The sequence below is a fragment of the Triturus cristatus genome, chromosome 8, assembly GCF_964204655.1.
Source record: "Triturus cristatus chromosome 8, aTriCri1.1, whole genome shotgun sequence".
Lineage (NCBI taxonomy): Eukaryota > Metazoa > Chordata > Amphibia > Caudata > Salamandridae > Triturus > Triturus cristatus.
Genome location: NC_140591.1, coordinates 1,678,175,907 through 1,678,193,933, shown reverse-complemented (window position 1 = coordinate 1,678,193,933; position 18,027 = coordinate 1,678,175,907). Strand labels below are relative to the sequence as shown.

Sequence of the window (18,027 nt, the reverse complement as noted above, 5' to 3'; positions counted from 1 at the left end):
TTGTGTCAGCAGATTTCTGAGTGTGTGAAAAATGGATGGCCCAAAGAAAGACATACTTCTGCTGACCTTGCTCCTTTTTGTCGTGTGTCTGCCGAGATAGAAGAAAGTGGAGGTAAGATTATTCCTCCTGTCTCCATGCAGAACAAAATTTTGTTACTTACTCATCAAGGACATTTAGGTATGTCCTCTATGAAACGGCTTATCAGAGCCAATTTTTGGTGGCCTGGCCTTGACAAAATGGTAGATAGGACTGTTAGAGAGTGTCCAGAATGCATAAGCAGTGATAAGATGCTTTGTGTTTCCTCTGCCCCTCTTGAACCTGTGTCTTGGCCTGTTTTCCTTGGCAAAAGGTGGCTTTTGATGTTTCTGGGCCCTTTAAACATCTGCCCTTGAATGCTCATTTTGCTTTAGTCATGATGGACTACCACTTTAAATGGCCAGATGTCAAGTTTGTGGCTAATGCTCCATCCCAAGTCATTCCCACTTTTATTAAAGAAGTTTTTGCACGTGAGGGTTCCCCTGAGATAATTGTAACTGATAATGGGATACAACTCACGTCGCATGAAATGGAGGATTTTTTTAACATGTGCAATATCAAACATTTGACTACTTCCTTATATGAACCAAGAGAAAATGGCCAAGTAGAACACTTTAATCGTGTTCTTAAGGATGGCATTCAATCAGCTAGCATGTCTAGTGAACCTTGGATGGATGTTGTGAGAAAGAGGTTGTGGATGTATCGCATTACCCAGGATGGTAGGGTTTGGAATGTAAGAAGAGTTCAAAAATGTAAAACTTTGCATAGTGGTAAACCTTTTATGTTACATGAACCTCCTAATATTTCTGGTAATGTTTCTCATTCTACACAGTCAATAGCATCTAGAGTTAAGAGTAATATTCGACAAAAAAAATTACCCGGAAGGTATTTGACTTAATTATTTTTATTCTTAATAGGGGTGGGATGTGTTACATTCTTCACCATTCTTCATGTCCCCTTTGTAATATTATTTCTTCCTTGATTTCCCTGTCTGGAACATGGAACGCTGTACCTGCGTTGTACAACTTATGTTCCATGTTCCAGAGTTGGCAGTTATCATCTTATCCTCATGTACTAATACGTACTGTGTCTCTCGCTACCTGAATTTTAAATAAATACCTGGAATTTACTTGTTTCCTGGATGTCATTACATTACACACTTAAACCAGAGAAAAGAAAAAGGAAAGCAAATTATATATTTTGATGTTAAACTATGATGTCAAATGGTTCAAATTCACCTTAATTCAGCCATTGGGAGACTGAGTGCCATATCTGGGTTCCCCATTTCTGAGCCTTTCACCTCTTACACTCATACAACTTAATTTCCAGAGTGTGGATTGCCAGAAATCTAGATTAACATTAATAAAAATTGGGGGTTCTGGATGAAGCCATTTTATAGCGATACACATCCGTATTAAAGTCATTGCAATAAATATCAGGTAGCCCTCTTTTTCTACCAGCTGGTTTCCTCGTGGATCCTCTAATACTCCTAGAAGTGCCATTGTAGATGTAATTACTATTGGGACTCCAGTAATCTCTTCTAAAAATGTAGCCATATCATAAGGCAAAGTTCCCAGTCTTGGACTGAGAAAAACATGTGGGCAATTTCAGCCCTCGGCTCCCTACACCAAGGACAGTGGTCATCCTCTCTCCTTCCCCAGTTGAACAATTTAGCTGGGGTAAAATACAAGTCAAACACAGTCTTAAAATGCTGGCTTTTTTAGACCAGCTGTCAATATTACCTCATCACCAATGTCTAAGGATTCTTGCACTATTGTTCCCTCAAACCCTAGTCTACCTTCCCATTTAACACTCTGGATTTCTAAATCATTGGGAACGTTTTGAATAAATGAATCATAAATAGCTCCAATCTTGGCTCTTTTACCAATTATCTCAATGATAGGTATCCGGGTCACCGGCCCATTTGTCCTATCCAATTTATTTAGAAATTTCCCGCTCTGAAGATATTAAAAAAAGTGTTGAAGGGGAATCTTACATTTCTCCCAGAGGTCTCCAAACGAGCTTACATTTTCATCAGATATGAGATCCCCCAGCCATGAAATTCCTTTTCGCCCCCCAGCCTTCATTATTACATTTTGGAATATCACTGGTAAGGTAACAGCCCCCCATTATGGCATATAGTAGTTATATTTAGGCAATTTTATTTTCCTTATGAATTGCTGCCATACTCTAAATACCCCTAACAAAACCTTACATATAGTTTTATTATAGTAGCTAGCTTCAGGGTTTTTAGGAGACCTTTAGCCCCCTCCCCCATTAAAAGCTCATAGACTGAAGGAGATTCTGCTAACTAGGCTTGTATATATTTTCTGATATCAAAACACCCATATTTTGTAGCATGTCCGTAGCCAGTAGTACATTGTTATATTTGTTTCGATAGGACCCTGGCTTTAATGGGGGTTTAGTTTTTTTTTTAAACACTACTATGTTGTTTTCTTCCCATGAGGCTTGTGTCTCCCCTAACTGAGCTTTTTGAAAGACTACCAACATGTTATGTTATGTTAAATGGTTTTTATAGAGCGCACAACTCACCCTGGGGCATCTAGGCGCTAACTAGGAGAATGTACTGAGGGTTAAAAGATCCGGATAGCAAGAAAAGTGTCCTGTTTAGAACAAAAACGCTTTCAGCTGTTTCCTGAAAATGCTTAGAGTTGGAATTTTACGTACGGCTAGAGGGAGCTTATTCCAGTAACTTGGCGCTAGATATGAGAAAGCTCTACCTCTGGTGTGGGTAAGGCAAATTCTGGGAACCTGGAGAAGATCTAGAGTGCTGGATCTAAGTTTTCTGCCAGGAGAATACTTTAATAGTTTTTTACGCAAATAGAGAGGGCCTCTTTCATTCAATGCATTATATGTAAAACAGCAGATCTTAAAAAAGGATCTGTTCTTTATTGTTAGCCAATGCAATTCCCTCAGCAGAGGGGCCGAAGCCGATCAATGTCCTCCAATATTCTTTTAACAATGCCTCTTATAATTCAAAAGGGATATTATCTGGCCCTGGAGCCTTCCAATGGTTAATGATCCCATTGCTGCAGCCACTTCTTCTGCTGAGACTGATTGCTCGAGAATAGACTGATCTTACAACCAGAGCCTGGCCCTATCGATTAATTGTAGTATTGTGCCTTCATTCCTGGCTATAGGTTTTATTTATTTATTTATTTATAAAGTTTTATATAGCGCGAACAAGATCCCAGGGGATATCAGAGCGCTTTACAATCAAACAAGACCTGGAAGGCTAATAATGTAACAACCACAAGATGAAAACACAAATGAATCGTACAGTGCATAAAAATTCACATACAGTTTATGCTAAACAGAGTACAGTGTACACAATAAGAAAAAAAAAAAAAAAGTATAGTAGTAAATGTTGACACAATGGAAGTAGGAACAATGTCAACGGGCCAAGGTGGGTAGCCCAATTACTGAGGGAGTTTATTCATCAGGAATCTTTTGACTTCCAGTTTGAACACCGTTGTTCTGGTGATTCTGCGTATTTCTGGAGGAAGAGAGTTCCATATCTTTGGAGCCGCGCCAGAGAAGGCTCTGTGAGAGGTTCTCTTTTTGTTCAGGATAGGTGGCTTCAAGAGTAAGGTAGTAGCGCTTCTAGAGACTCTTACACCACAAGATAGTTGAAGTTTTTGCGCCAGATACCTTGGCGTCTTGAAGTGGATAGCTTTGTGCTTCATCGTGGCAATTTTAGCTGGGTTCGTGCTTCATAGGGGAGCCAATTTAGAGTGTTTAGGACTGGCGATATGCGCTCATTGCGTTTGGTGCCTGTAACCAGTCTAGCAGCAGCGTTCAATGAGGCCCTTAGCGGAGCCAGGGTGTATTTTGGCAGGCCACAGAGGGTTGCACTGCCATAATCTAGCCTCGGTAGGACCAGCGCTTGAACCACCTGCTTGAACTCCTTAAGTGGAAGGAAAGGTTTGATGTTTCTGAGTGTCCTTATCAAGTGGTTTGCTCCTTTACATGTGTTGCTGATATGATTTTTCATATTCAGGTTCTTGTCCATGGTGACTCCTAGAGATTTGGCTGAGTTTACGATGAGCGGAGTGCAGTTGAAAGCAGTGAGGTTGTTCAGCCAGAGGTCAAGATTGGGGGTGTGATTCTGAGGGGAGACGAGCAAGAATTCAGTTTTTGAGGTGTTGAGCAGGAGATGGTTCTCAGTTAACCAGTTTTGAGTATACGTTAGGATGGTGTTGAGTGATATGAGGTTTTCCGGGGATGAGATTTTCAAGTAGAGTTGCGTGTCGTCAGCATACATGTGGAAATAAATATCCATGGAGTTAAGTGCGTTAGCTAATGGTTCCAAGAAAAAGGTTGAAGAGGATAAGAGATAACACAGATCCTTGTGGGACCCCCATGAGAACAGGAGAGAGAGAGAGTGATTTGTCTTGACTCTTTGCGATCTGTGATGGAGGAAGGACGAGAACCACTGTAGCACCTGATCACCAAAACCCATCCTGTTTTGCAAGATAGCTAAGAGATTGACATGATTGACCGTGTCAAAAGCAGAGGAAAGATCAAGGAGGATCAGGAGGCAGGATTCATTTTGATCGAGAATATTTAGAATGTCATCCATAACATGAATGAGGGCCGATTCGGTGCTATGCCCCGTCCGAAAGCCGGATTGATGTTGGTCCAAGAGCTGGTAGTTGTCAATGTGAGCACAGAGTTGGGACTGAACGCATTTTTCAAGGAGTTTCGCAAGGGTGGGAATGTTGGAGATAGGTCAGAAATTATTGAGGTCTGACCTATCAGCGTTAGGGTTTTTTAGTATAGGGGATACTTGGGCTGCTTTTAAGCAATCAGGGATTGTGCCTTGTGACAGAGACGCATTTACAATCCTTGTCCAGGTAGGGATGAGTGCATTCATGATTTCCTTGAAAATGGATGGGGGTAACGGGTCACTGAAGTGGTTAGAAGGGTTGATATTCAGGAGAATCTTTTTGATATCTTGTTCACTGAGCGGGGCAAAGGTGTCCCAGGCTGCATTGTTCTTAGGGATCAGGGGGGTAGAGTTGAGCTTTTCAAAGAGGACAGGTGGAGAGGCTGTCCTGGAGGAGAGGAGTCCGGCCTTCTTAGCAGCGAGCTCAGTTGATATGAGTTAGATTTCTCGATGAAGAAAGAAGCAAGGTCGTCACATGAGGGTGGACTGCTTCCTGGTTCCGATAGGTTTGGACCTACAATTGATTGCTGTTTGACCAATTCGAAAAGTCTCTTGGGGCGGTTTGCCGCTTGACCTAATTGGTGTCTGAAATAGTTAGACTTGGCGTTCCTGATTTGTTTGTGATAAAGGCTCCTGGCGTCTCTTAGGAGTTTGAGTTGGTGCGAGGAGGGATTCGATCTACAGGAGCGTTCAACTGCCCTAAGGTTGCGACGTTCCGTGTTTAGGTTTTCATTATACCACGGTTTGGAAATTTTAGTTGAGGCATTTTTATGTTTGAGTGGAGCAATGTCATTCATGATGTTGGAGATGGTCACATTGTAGGAGTCAGTGAGTAACTGCACCTCTGACAGGTCCACTTGCGAGGAGAGGGTCGATGTACAGAGGGCGGCTAGCTCAACAGGGTTTACTAGTCTGAGGTCCCTTTTCCATATCTTTGATTTCGTTGGTTGAGCCTTCCACAACTGTACCTCCTTGTTGATATAAAAAAGGATGCAGTGGTGGTCTGACCAGTCACATGGGGTAATAGAATCCAAGGTGACGGCCTGCCCGTTCGAGGTTGTGTGTTTTCCATATATAGTTTATCATAGAAATTCTCAAAGACCTTCACGATTTCAGAAGGTATTACGGGGCAGATTTAGAAGAAAGTGACGCATCTGTACAGATGCGTCACTTTCCCTGCACCACCCTTAGAAACCCTTGCGCCACCATAGATGGCGCAAGGATTGACAGATGCGTCAGAAATTCTGATGCATCTGTTGGTGGAAAAGTCACGCATTGCTGGAGTTGTGTCGCAAGCACAACGCAACTCCAGCAATGCGTGTTGAGGCCTATTCCCACTACACTGTGTCACTACTTACGCCTGCTTGAAGCAGGCGTAAGGTTTTGACGCAGTGGCGTCCTAAAAGTGGCGCAGTGAAATCTTGTAGACGCAGTGAAATCTTGTAGATTTCACTGAGTCACTTTTACGAGGCCTTCCTGCGTGGGAACGCCCACCCTGCATACATTATACCTGATGCAGGTATAATGTGATGCAGGGCTTTACAACATGATGCATCTCCCTAGATGCGTCACGTTGTAAATAGGCCACATTGTTTGCGCCGCTGTTGCATCAAAAAAGTGACGCAACTGCAGCGCAAAAGTCACACAAGGGGCTTGTAAATGTGCCCCTACATGTTTTGTGCCTTTTGCATCCTTGATTTCCTCAAGCCCCATAGCTACCTGTAATGTTGTGGGGTCCCCAGGGAGGAAGGACACTTCACACTTATTGTTGCTGGTAAGGTACAACTTTTATTTGTAAAGCATATTCATTTAGGAGAGCGCCGGGAGACGTCCGATCTGCTCGTAGGCTCTGCGCTAATACGCATTTCCAAAATGGCCACCGCGCTCTACGTCATCACGCAACACCGTGAAGACTAGAGCGTGACGCTACATGTCTCCCCCCTTTACGGACATACATTTCACACATAAGATAATGTCTCTCAGTCTACCTGCTGGTGGACTCGTTCCCATCTCCCATCTCAAAGTCTCTGTACTTCAACGGTCTTACCACAGCTCTGCCGGTGCGGGTACGCCTCACCGGAGTACTGGAAGTGTACACGGCAACTTCTTGGGAATTCCTCGTTCCGCTTCTTCCTATACTCCAGGGAACTCCCCTGCAAGGCGATCCACTGGTGCTTCCCAAAAGTTCCTTAGCTCCTGGATGACCCCCCTTCTCTACTTCCTCCTCTCTCTCTCTTTCTCTGGTCATTCCCGTTCCTGCTCCCACCGGATTGACCTCAGTATCTTGAATCCGGGGAGTTGCTGTCTGTCCACTTTCTCTTTCATTCCATCTCAATATCTTGTTGCATTTGGACATCCTGTCCTGAGACCAAACTTTTCCATCGCTCAGCAGGGCTGCTCGGTTGTAAACCTCCTCCACTTGCATAGGTGCACTGAACTCGCTGTCGCCTTTCCTTCTTAACTGGGCTAGTTTGACACAAACCCACTCTCCTCTCTCTAACTCCGTCTCCTTGACATCTCTTCTTCTATTGAAGTGTTCGGTATATATTCTCTGTACCTTTTCCAGATTGTCTTGCACTACTGCTGGAGACCACTTGCTCGTGATAGTGCGCTCTTTCCAGGCAACATTGTCCTTCGTGAATGGGTCTCGACCTCTGAGGATCTGGAAGGGGCTGTATCCTGTGCTGGTCGGGGTAATCCTGTATGCCCACAACATGCACTTTAATTCTTTCTCCCAGTCCTTCCCAGCTCCTATCGCTGACTGTATCGAGCCCATGATGACTCTATTGAACCTTTCGGCTAGTCCGTTTCCCGCTGGATGGTATATGGAAGTATGTTTGACCTTTATACCATTCCTTCCCATGTACGCATTCCATATTTCAGACGTGAACTGAGGCCCATTGTCACTTAGAAGAGAGCGTGGAATACCTTCTCTAAGAAAAATGGTTGTGAGAAACTGTAATATTTTGTCAGTGTCCATGTCTTCCTGTATGTCCACTTCTGGCCACTTGGAGTACCGGTCCACAAGTACCGCCACGTATTTCTGGACTCCCTGAGTATCCAATATTGGACCCAAGATGTCTATCGACAGATCCTCAACAGGGTTGGTGGGGTTGTTGATTTTCCCTGAGGGTGGGTGCATCAGGCTTTGGTACTTGTTCGCTCTTTGGCATTGTTCACACTCCTGCACGTGCCTTTCTACCTGGTTATCCATTGCCGGCCACCAGTACATCTGTTTCGCCCTGAGCTTCGTTTTCACAATGCCCAGGTGTCCTTCGTGTATGAGGGCCAGTAAGCGTGGCACCAGCGTGTTGGGAGGAACTACCTTTTCTCCTCTCCGCAGGAAGATCCCTTGGTCACAAACCGATAACTCCTCTCTCACTTCAAAGAATTTCCTGAGCGCTGCCTCCACGTGTCTCTTCTCTAGCCATCCCCTAAGTGTGAACTGCTTGACCGCCCCGATGTCTGAGTCAGTCTCGTATGATTCCTTCCACTCCTGTTCGCTTATCACTCGTTTGTGATCTTCCGTGAACGCCACTCTGGTGTCTTCATCCTCGGAGCCACTCGGAGCTTCCTCCATGGCTGCGGCACGAATGAGATAGTCTGCTACTTTATTTTTGGTTCCTGGGATGTGTTCTATATCATACCTGTAATCCAATAATTTCAAAGTCATCTTCACTATGCGGGGGGGTTGCACTAGCATGTCCAGATGATGTGAGGACTTTGACCAGAGGCTTATGGTCTGTTCTTATCCTGAATCTTGTACCCCATAAGAATTGGCGGAACTTTTCCATGGCCCAGACTGCCGCCAACATCTCCTTTTCTATTACACTGTACTTTTGCTCCGTAGGCGATAATGATCTGGATGCGAAGCTGAGGGTGGCCGGTTCCCCATCTTTCGTCTCTTGCATTAGGAACGCTCCTAGGCCCCTTTCACTCTCATCTGTCGTTTATACTTATCTAGCTTGCTGATCATATCCGCTCAAAGGAACTGCTGTGCTGATGTCTGTTTTGATCTTCTGGAATTCTTTTTGTGTCTCCTCTGTCCACTTGAAGGTTGTTTTATCCCGGAGGAGTTGGCGTAAGTGGTGTGTCTTAGTGGCGAAATGCGGTACAAATTTGCTGTAGAATTCAGACATGCCTAGAAATGATCTGACTTCTTCCTTGGTTCCCGGGGATGGCGCATCGCATATTGCTTTGACATTGGATTGTTTAGGTGTGATGCCTTGGTCGCTGATCTCATGCCCTAAGTATGTGACCGATGTCATTCCGAACCGGCATTTGTCCCACTCTGCCGTGAGTCCATTGCATTCCAAGACATGTAGGACTTTGGACAACTTAGCATCATGGTCTGCTTTGTTCTTGCCCATGACCACGAACGGGGTTATGAACGATGTCAATTTTTGGCATGTGTGGTATAGGGCTATCTGATGGTAGGCTGATGTGAGGTCGATGGTAGAGAACCATTTCACCCCCTTGGTTTTCGCTAGCATCTCGTCTATCCTTGGTAGTGGGAATTTTCTACTATTATGTTTTTGTTCAATTCCCTCAGGTCTACACACAGACGCACCTTGCCGTTTGGTTTCATTGCTACCACCAAGGGCGCCAACCACTCCGCGCTGGTTATCGGTTCTATGATGCCGTTGTCTTCTAGTCTGCGTAATTCTTGCTGTACTTTCTCTCTAATTGCTAGTGGGATATTTCTCACTTTGTGGCACACCGGTTTCGCATCTGCCTTGAGATTGATCTTGTGTGTGAATTTAGTCAATTTGCCGACCTTGCCTCCAAACACTATGGGAAATTCTTCTTTCAGTTTTCCTACGTCCGGGTGTTGTTCTTCGCTGGTCATCAGGACTTGTGTGGTGCCTCCGGGGTTCAATTGTATTCCCAGATCTCCTTGGTCGATCCACCCCAGAACTGAAGGGCTTTTCTCCGCCACGTATAGTTTGCATCTTGCGCTTCGTTCCTTGAATTCGAATTTCAGTCTTCGGTATCCAACCATGGGAATGGGGTCTCCCGTGAATGTGACTGGACGAATATCTGGGGGTTCCATGTGATGCCCCAGGTGATCTTTGAAGTGTTCATCCCACACCGTTTGTTGTATTATGGTGTACGGGGATCCTGAATCTGCCACCATCTTTATTGGTATACCTCCTATCACCAGGTCGCACTGGGGTTTCTTGGAGCGGTTAAAGTTGATCCTTAGTATGTGTTCTTCTATACACAACAGGCTGTCTTCTTCTTCTTCGCCTTCACTTTCCACCTCTGTCTCTTGTGCGACGTATTTTACTGCCGCTCTCTTTTGCTTACGGCGACATACTTTCTCGTAGTGCCCTACGATCCCACAAAACATACATTTGGCACAGAAGGCTGGACACCGCTTGTCGTAGGCTGGATGTGACAGACTGCCGCACCTATAACACGTGTTCTTGCTTTCATTGCCCGGTTTCTTCGCCGGTGCTGACTTGGGCGTCCATTTGGCTTGTGCCCTCATGTCCCCCGTAGCTCCCTTGCCTCTTTCCGGTGGTTCTGCCTCTGTGACTTTGTTCACCATGGGCCTAGCGGCTGTCTCTCTCTTCGCCGCCTCCGCACATCTTTTTGACAGCTCCGCCTTCTTCACCATGGCTATGACTTCCTTCAGGGTTGCGTCTCCATTTACCCACAGCTTGTCCTGGATCGTCGCGTTCGTGGTGTGCCTGACGATCTGATCTTTAATGACTCCATCATGTAATGTGCCAAATTTACACGTGACCGCCAGTTTCCTCAACGCTGCTACATATTCATCTATGGACTCCCCCACTGCTTGTTTCCTTTGTTGGAAGTTGTATCTGTCTATGGACGTGCACACCGCTGGCCTATAATGTTTATTCAGGTCATCAATTGCATGCTAGAACACGTCATCATCTGCCGCTTGTCGTGGAGTCGGGACTATATTCTGGAACACTCTGATGCCTTCTGGGCCTAGGTTGTGAAGTAATATCCTCTTCCTTCTCTTGCTGGGAAATGCTTCTCCATTCTCGTCCTCCAGGGCCTCCAGATAGTTCCTAAAGTATTCTCTCCAGTCTTCCCACTTCATCGATGGATCCCCTGGTTTTGGTAGGACGGGAGTGGGCGTCGTGAGCAAGGACGTTTGAGCGCACATTTCCGCTCTTCTTCCAGGTGACTCTTCTTCACCCCTCGGGCTGCCTGGCGCGCTTTGTCTGGGTAGGCGTGGGGGGCTCTGTTGCGACGCAGATCCACCCCCTGTGCTGTGTTCTGCTTGCTCCGCCAGGGCCTCAGGCATTCCTACTATGTTCTACGAACGAGGAACCTTTGACTCTGCGCTTCCCCAGTCGCTGTCTTGACCCACTGCTCTTCCCTCTTGTGGGCAGTGTCTATCCTGTTGCGTTGGTCCCCTTCTGCCTCCTCGCGTGTGCCTTGGGGTGTAGCTTGGTGATTAATTCCTTCCCCTCCTTGCCTCGTGGCTGCTCAGGCTGGCTGCAGTCAGCTTGTATTCAGCTGCTATGCTCCGGACTGTTCCTGCGCTTGTTTGGCTGATGTGGCTTAGCACTTCCCCTCTGCCACGCTCTCCTTTATTCTGTACCTGTGTGAGTCGGCTGCTGCTCCCTCGGGTTGCAGGTGTGATGCCCCTTATCCCACGTGGCTTCTGTGCTGCTCCTGGTTATGTTTACTACGATACCCAACCTCGTCGCCAGTTGTAATGTTGTGGGGTCCCCAGGGAGGAAGGACACTTCACACTTAGTGTTGCTGGTAAGGTACAACTTTTATTTGTAAAGCATATTCATTTAGGAGGTCGCCGGGAGACGTCCGATCTGTTCGTCGGCTCCGCGCTAATACCCGTTTCCAAAATGGCCACCGCGCTCTACGTCATCACGCAACACCGTGAAGACTAGAGTGCGACGCTACACTACCTTCCTCTGCCTAGTTCAAAGGGCCAAAAGGCAAGCCACATTCTCCCCATACTCATAACATTCCATTTTCCGAATCTGAAAGTTTGTGGCATTAGTGGCATTCTCGTGATTGACAGACTGCATCATCCTAGCTCTAACAGCTACGATTTTCTGGTGGGTTTTGGGGTTGCTCATATTCTGACCAATTTCTTGCGTCAGACACTCTTTATGAAAAGACAAGTCCTTGAGACAGTCACAGATCTCTGTACGCTTCCTCCTTTTCTGATATAATGTGCAGCTCAGTGTTTCCTCCCAGAGCATGCGTCGAGCGCATCCCATGTCACCATTTCTTCAGTTGATCCCTTATTGAGCTCCAAAAGGTGAGTCACCCACTGCTGCATGTGCTTTACATATTCCTTCTTGCATAAAAGTTACCCATCGAAGGAGCACTTAGCTCGTGGTTTGCATGAAACCTTTATAGGCCCGGGAGAGCCCACCTGTTGTGTGCGCTTGATTGCTGCTTTTCACTTCAGGGTGAGGTGTTAGAGGGGGGTATCCTATCCTTTCTCCACAGATGCTGATGACCCCATAGACTTCAATCCTAAGCATAAACTCGGAGTACCATCTTCTACAATAAGCAACATTGGTTCTCAGACCCATATAAGGCATTTGCTGCCACCTACAGCCCAGAATGGGAATAACTCTACATGAACTCAGGCTTTCCCACTACTTTAAGTTACAGCGGAGACGAGCGGCAGCAGGAAGACTCATTACACCCCAAAGCTTGTGCTTGATTCAAGTAATTTGTGCCCATATCAAAGCGAAAAAGGCCTTTATCAAAATATTAATAGACTGTTTGTGGAAAAGGTTACTGTAAAAATTGGTACTTGATTGCATTACGGCAGTGCGTCTGGACTAATATACCTGGACTTGGTATGTGACGGTCAGAGCCCTGGGCTAGTCCTTCACGACAAGACCCAACATCTAGAATAGTATAAGAGCGCCTCACTGGTTACAAACTTACACCATCTAAATGAGTCCTGCACAGGCCCCCAATATTTCCTAAATCCATTGCCCCCCACTCTTATTTTTACACCTGTCTGTGGCAGAGATATCCTGGCGCACAATGTAGTGTCCTCCGACGTAGGGTAGCGGTATAGTCTACCCGCGTCGGAGGTGACGGGGGAGCGCTGACGCATGACGTCATGCGCTGAGCATAAATAAAGGGGCGTGGCCCGCATACAGCAGTCGGGACCACGCTGGAAACCATATCGTGTGTCCGAGTGAATTACTGCGCGTTGCAGCGCGCTAGCCACGAGGCCTCTGGCTTATAGGCCATCACACTGGCGACGAGGGGCAGAAACGACCCCATGCTATGGTACTGACAGCCATCTCCTCGTGCACCACTGCTGTGCCCTCGACCCTGGCCCCTTGCTGTCTCGCCTGGGTGCAGCTCGCCTGCGATGTGCCCTAGGCAGGTTGGGAGACCCCACGCTCGGCCCATCTCCTCGTGGGTGTGCCTGCTGATGGGTGTGTGCCTCGCACGTGGCCGGCGGAGCCTACGGAGATACGCGCCCGGCACCCTGGTGAGCGGAGGACCCCACTGCGAGGCCTGACACGGCCAGGACACTGAAGAGGCCCTAAGGGTGTCCATCCTGACCTCAGCCAGGCGGCTGTCACTGTCCCAGGAAGGTAGGCAGTGCACGTGCTGCGGAGTGTCTCTGCGACTGCGCCAAGATGGCGTCGATTCCCGCCATTGAGCCGTTTGTGGTCGACGGAACTTCCTCCTCTCTTGCCCCACGATGGAGAGACTGGACCGATCGTCTCCAGATCTACTTCGAAGGGGCGGGCATAGCCCGAGAGCGGCGCAGGGCCCTACTTCTCCACCTGGGAGGCAAGGACATCCATCGCATTTACAAGACATTGGTGGAGGCAACACCTAAGACCTACCACACGCTTCTCAATGCCCTGAATGCACACTTCGAGCCGATGGCGAACAGGGACTACGAACGGTTTATATTTCGCCAGGCCAAGCAGGAAGCAGAAGAATCGCTGGACGCATTCCATGGGCGCCTGAAGGAACTGGCCAGCACGTGTGGTTTTCGCGACGAACAGGAGGAGATCCGAGGTCAGATTATTCAAGGATGCTACTCGTCCAAACTCAGAATCAACATTCTTCAGGAGGACGGCAAGCCCCTGGCGGACATCCTCACTCTGGGCCGGTCGAAAGAATTGTCGCAAGCCAGGGCATCGCACATGAAGGCGGCGCTCCACCGCCCTGTCAAGACGGAGCAGGTCAACGCGGTGGACACGACCAACGTGGTAAGGCCCAAATCGTGCCAAAACGCAGGGAGAAAGCCGCAAGACAGGAAAAAGGGATGCGGATACTGCGGAGGCGCGCCCCATCGCCTGCAAGACTGCCCAGCAAGAGGGAAAAGATGCAGTGCATGCGGGTGGATGAACCATTTTGCGGCAGTCTGCCGGTCCACAAAGTCACGGAAGGAGGCAGCCCAGACGGTGGCGGAAGAGCAAGACGGAGAGGACATGGATGACGACGCAGGGGACTACCCGGTCCACTAAGTGTTCGCGGTAGACCAGCCACGACAGAAGAGACGACGACTCCCAAGGTGCAAAGTCAAGATCCACAACCAGGACGTGAGAGCCACCATAGACACGGGGGCGTCGATCGAGCTCATGGCGGCCAATGTGTATGAACAACTGAATCCCAGCCCCCCACTGAGCAAAGCAAGAATCAGAGTGTTTGCGTATGGGCAGAAGACGCCAATCCCGCTCTTGGGGTGTTTCAAGACGGAGATATGCCACAACGACGTCAAGATACCCACCACAGTAAACGTGACCCCTGAAGGGAATGGAATGCTGATCAGTGGGCAGTCAGCGGAAGAGCTGAGGCTGATATCGTTCGCCCTGGCGGTGCAGGAGGAAGAGTTAGAGGCCATCCTGGAGGAGTTCGAAGACGTCTTCAAGGGCATCGGATGCCTCAAAGGTAAAGAAGTATCCCTCCACATCGACCAGTCGGTCCAACCGGTGGCGCTGAGGCACAGGCGCATTGCATTCCATTTGCGCAAGAAGGTGGAGGACGAGCTAGAGGCACTGGAGAGACAGGGGATTATTGAGAAGGTCAGCGGACCCACCCCGTGGGTGTCCCCGATCGTAGTGGCGAGAAAACCGAAGCAGCCGGGGCAGGTCCGCATCTGTGTGGACATGCGCCTCCCCAACGCCGCGGTGAAGAGGGAGCGTCACCTAACTCCCACCATTGACGACATCCTGGGAGAACTGAACGGTGCCAGATGGTTTTCAAAGATGGACCTTAGGTCTGGATATCACCAACTGCCGCTGCACCCGGACTCTCGCTACGTACTACCTTCTCGACACATGTCGGCCTCAGGCGGTACCGACGCCTCAACTTCGGAATCTCAAGCGCCGTGGAGGTGTTCCAAAACGCTATCTGAGAAGTCCTCAGCGGGCTGCCAGGGGTCCTGAACGTAAGCGATGATCTCCTGGTGTACGCCTCATCGATAGAAGACCACCACCGGAGGCTGCGAGGGGTCCTCCAGAGGATCAAAGAATCCGGACTGACCCTACATAAGGAGAAGTGCCAATTCCTAAAGAAGAAGATCAGTTTCTTTGGGTACACATTCTCCGACCAAGGAGTCGCCCCGGACCCGGACAAGGTCAAAGATGTGCAGGACGCCCCAGCACCTTCCAACATCTCGGAAATAAGGAGTTTCCTGGGGATGGTGAACTTCTGCGGCCGGTTTGTCCCGGACTTGTCAAACCTCACGAAGCCCCTCAGGGAACTGACAAAGTCCACCACCCCGTGGCAATGGGGACCAGAACAGGAGCAAGCCTTTAAGGACACCAAGGCGGCGTTGTCGGCTGATACCACCCTATCATACTTTAATCCGGCACGGTCCACCAATGTGGCAGTTGACACCAGCCCGTATGGGCTAGGGGCAGTGCTCGCGCAGCTGCAGGAGAATGGTGAGTGGGCCCCGATAGCCTATGCGAGCCGCTCTTTGACAGACACAGAACAGAGGTACTCGCAGATCGAGCGAGAAGCGATTGCCATCCATTGGGCCTGCCGACACTTTCACGTCTACGTGTACGGCAATCCATTCACCGTGTCCACGGACCACAAACCCCTCATCCCCCTGTTTCAGGGATCGGCATCAAAACCCCCGCCGCGGATCGAAAAGTGGATCCTTCAGCTACAGGAGTACGACTACACAGTAGAGTACAAGCCAGGCTCCTCGAATCCAGCGGACTATCTCTCAAGACATCCCAGAGTAGCCACTAAGGCGGAAGAAGAGGATGCCGAAGACACAGAAGAATATGTCCGGATGGTATCAGAGAGATCCCGGCCATTGCCCATGAGCCTCGACACGATCGTAGCAGCCACCCAGGAGGACGAATGTCTGCAACTGGTCCTGACGGCCGTCCAATCACATGACTGGCGCCCCATCCAGTCCTCCATGGCCAGACGAACGCTGCAAGCCAAGGCCATCCTGGAGTCGCTCACGCGGGTCAAGGATGAACTCTCGGTTGACACCAGCGGGTGTCTCCTTCGGGGCCCGCGACTGGTGATCCCATCCAGTCTGACCCAGCAAGCAGTGGACCTGGCACACCGGGGCCATCAAGGCATGGTGAAAACAAAGAGTCGGCTGAGAGCCAAGGTATGGTTCCCGGGGATGGACCCTATGGTGGAGCGAACGGTCTGAACATGCTCCTGGTGCCAGGCGTCAGGCCAGCCGGAGCATCCCCACCCCGTCATCACCGAGGAAAACCCGCAACGACCATGGGAGAAGGTGAGCGCAGATTTTGGGCACCTCCCAGATGGACGCTATGCCCTGGTGATCATCGACGACTACACAAAGTACCCGGAGGTCGAGGTGGTGGGAAGCCAGACCGCCGCGGAGGTCATCACAAAGTTCGAGAAGACCATCGCCACGCACGGAATATTTGAAGTGGTCAAGACGGACAACGGCCCACCCTTCCAAGGGCAAGAATTTGCGGACTACCTAAAGGAGTGGGGAATCCACCACCGGAAAGTGACCCCGCGCTGGCCTCAAGCCAATGGGGAAGCGGAGAGGTTCATGCGGACCCTCAACAAAGTGGTACGCATTGCGCACGCCGAAGGGTCGCCGCTCGAGAGGGCCATCTACAGCTTCCTGAGAGAATATCGGCTGACGCCTCATCTCACGACAGAGACAGCCCCGGCACCGGCGAGCATGGGCAGAATAGTGCGAGACACCATCCCGCATCACCCAAGCTGGATTCCGCCTCAGATCGACGCGGGGAAGGTCCTAGCCAATAGGACCCACGCCAATGAACAGGCCAGTGCCGACCGGGGAGCCCGGATGTCAACCATTCAAGTTAGAGACAGAGTCTATCTCAAGGACAGGTATCCTGGGAGCAAATTCCGACTCCCCTTTGAACACAAACCTTGGACAGTAGTCCGCCGAACTGGAACTCTGGTCACCGCGAGGAGAGGGACCGAGGAGGTCACCAGGAACATATCGTTCTTCAAAAGAGTGCACCCCGGGACCTCAGACCAGCGTCCGTCAGAACGCCAGGGCGACTGGCCGAGTCAGCCGCCAGCGGATGGAGGTTCAGAAGGGAGTCAGGGGTCCACCCCCACCGATCACGAGGATCACCCAGACCAGAGTGCGACGTCGCCGCCAGGAACACCAGGCGGGAGGTCGCCCAGCCCTCAGGAGAGGTCCCCAGGGGGCGCAGCCTCGCAAGGAGTGGTCCCGACAACACCATCAGTGCGGGGACAGCAGTCCGGATACAGCCTGAGAAGAAATCCGGCGCCGTCCTCCCAGCTGGCTGACTTCCTGGTGTGACGGACCTGGGACTGGAATTCCAGTGACTGGTAACAGACCTACTAGGTCAAAATGTTTATTGTTTGTTTTGATAAAGGTTAGAAGGAATGTAGTGTCCTCCAACGTAGGGTAGCGGTATAGTCTACCCGCGTCGGAGGTGACGGGCGAGCGCTGACGCATGACGTCATGCGCTGAGCATAAATAAAGGGGCGTGGCCCGCAAACAGCAGTCGGGACCACGCTGGATACCATATCGTGTGTCCGAGTGAATTACTGCGCGTTGCAGCGCGCTAGCCACGAGGCCTCTGGCTTATAGGCCATCACACACAGCAGCGTGAACGCAAGAAACCAACCCGGGCACCCTCTTACTGTGGGCATATTTACTGTGTTTGGACGCCGAGTGGAAGCGGCTTTATTACAGAGCAGCCTCCCCCCAGAGCAGAGTCGCTGATGGCTCCACCTGTCTGTGTGTGTGTCTCAAGAGGGAGGGGCTCGGAGTGCGGAGCGGTCCAGCATCCATGCTCCGATTGGCTACTCAAGGTCACCGGGAAATGCAGTTCCTGGT

General features: G+C 49.6%; 1 protein-coding gene across 1 annotated transcript in view; it reads left to right on the top strand.

Moving 5' to 3' along the window:
- The window catches only part of LOC146808579 (uncharacterized), a 184,000-nt gene extending 183,904 nt beyond the window's left edge, over positions 1–96 (top strand). Inside the window, exon 7 of the mRNA XM_085620644.1 lies at positions 13–96. The gene's annotated coding sequence lies outside the window, so the exon portion shown is untranslated. The remainder of the gene's footprint in view (positions 1–12) is intronic.
- The last annotated feature ends 17,931 nt before the right edge of the window (positions 97–18,027 follow it).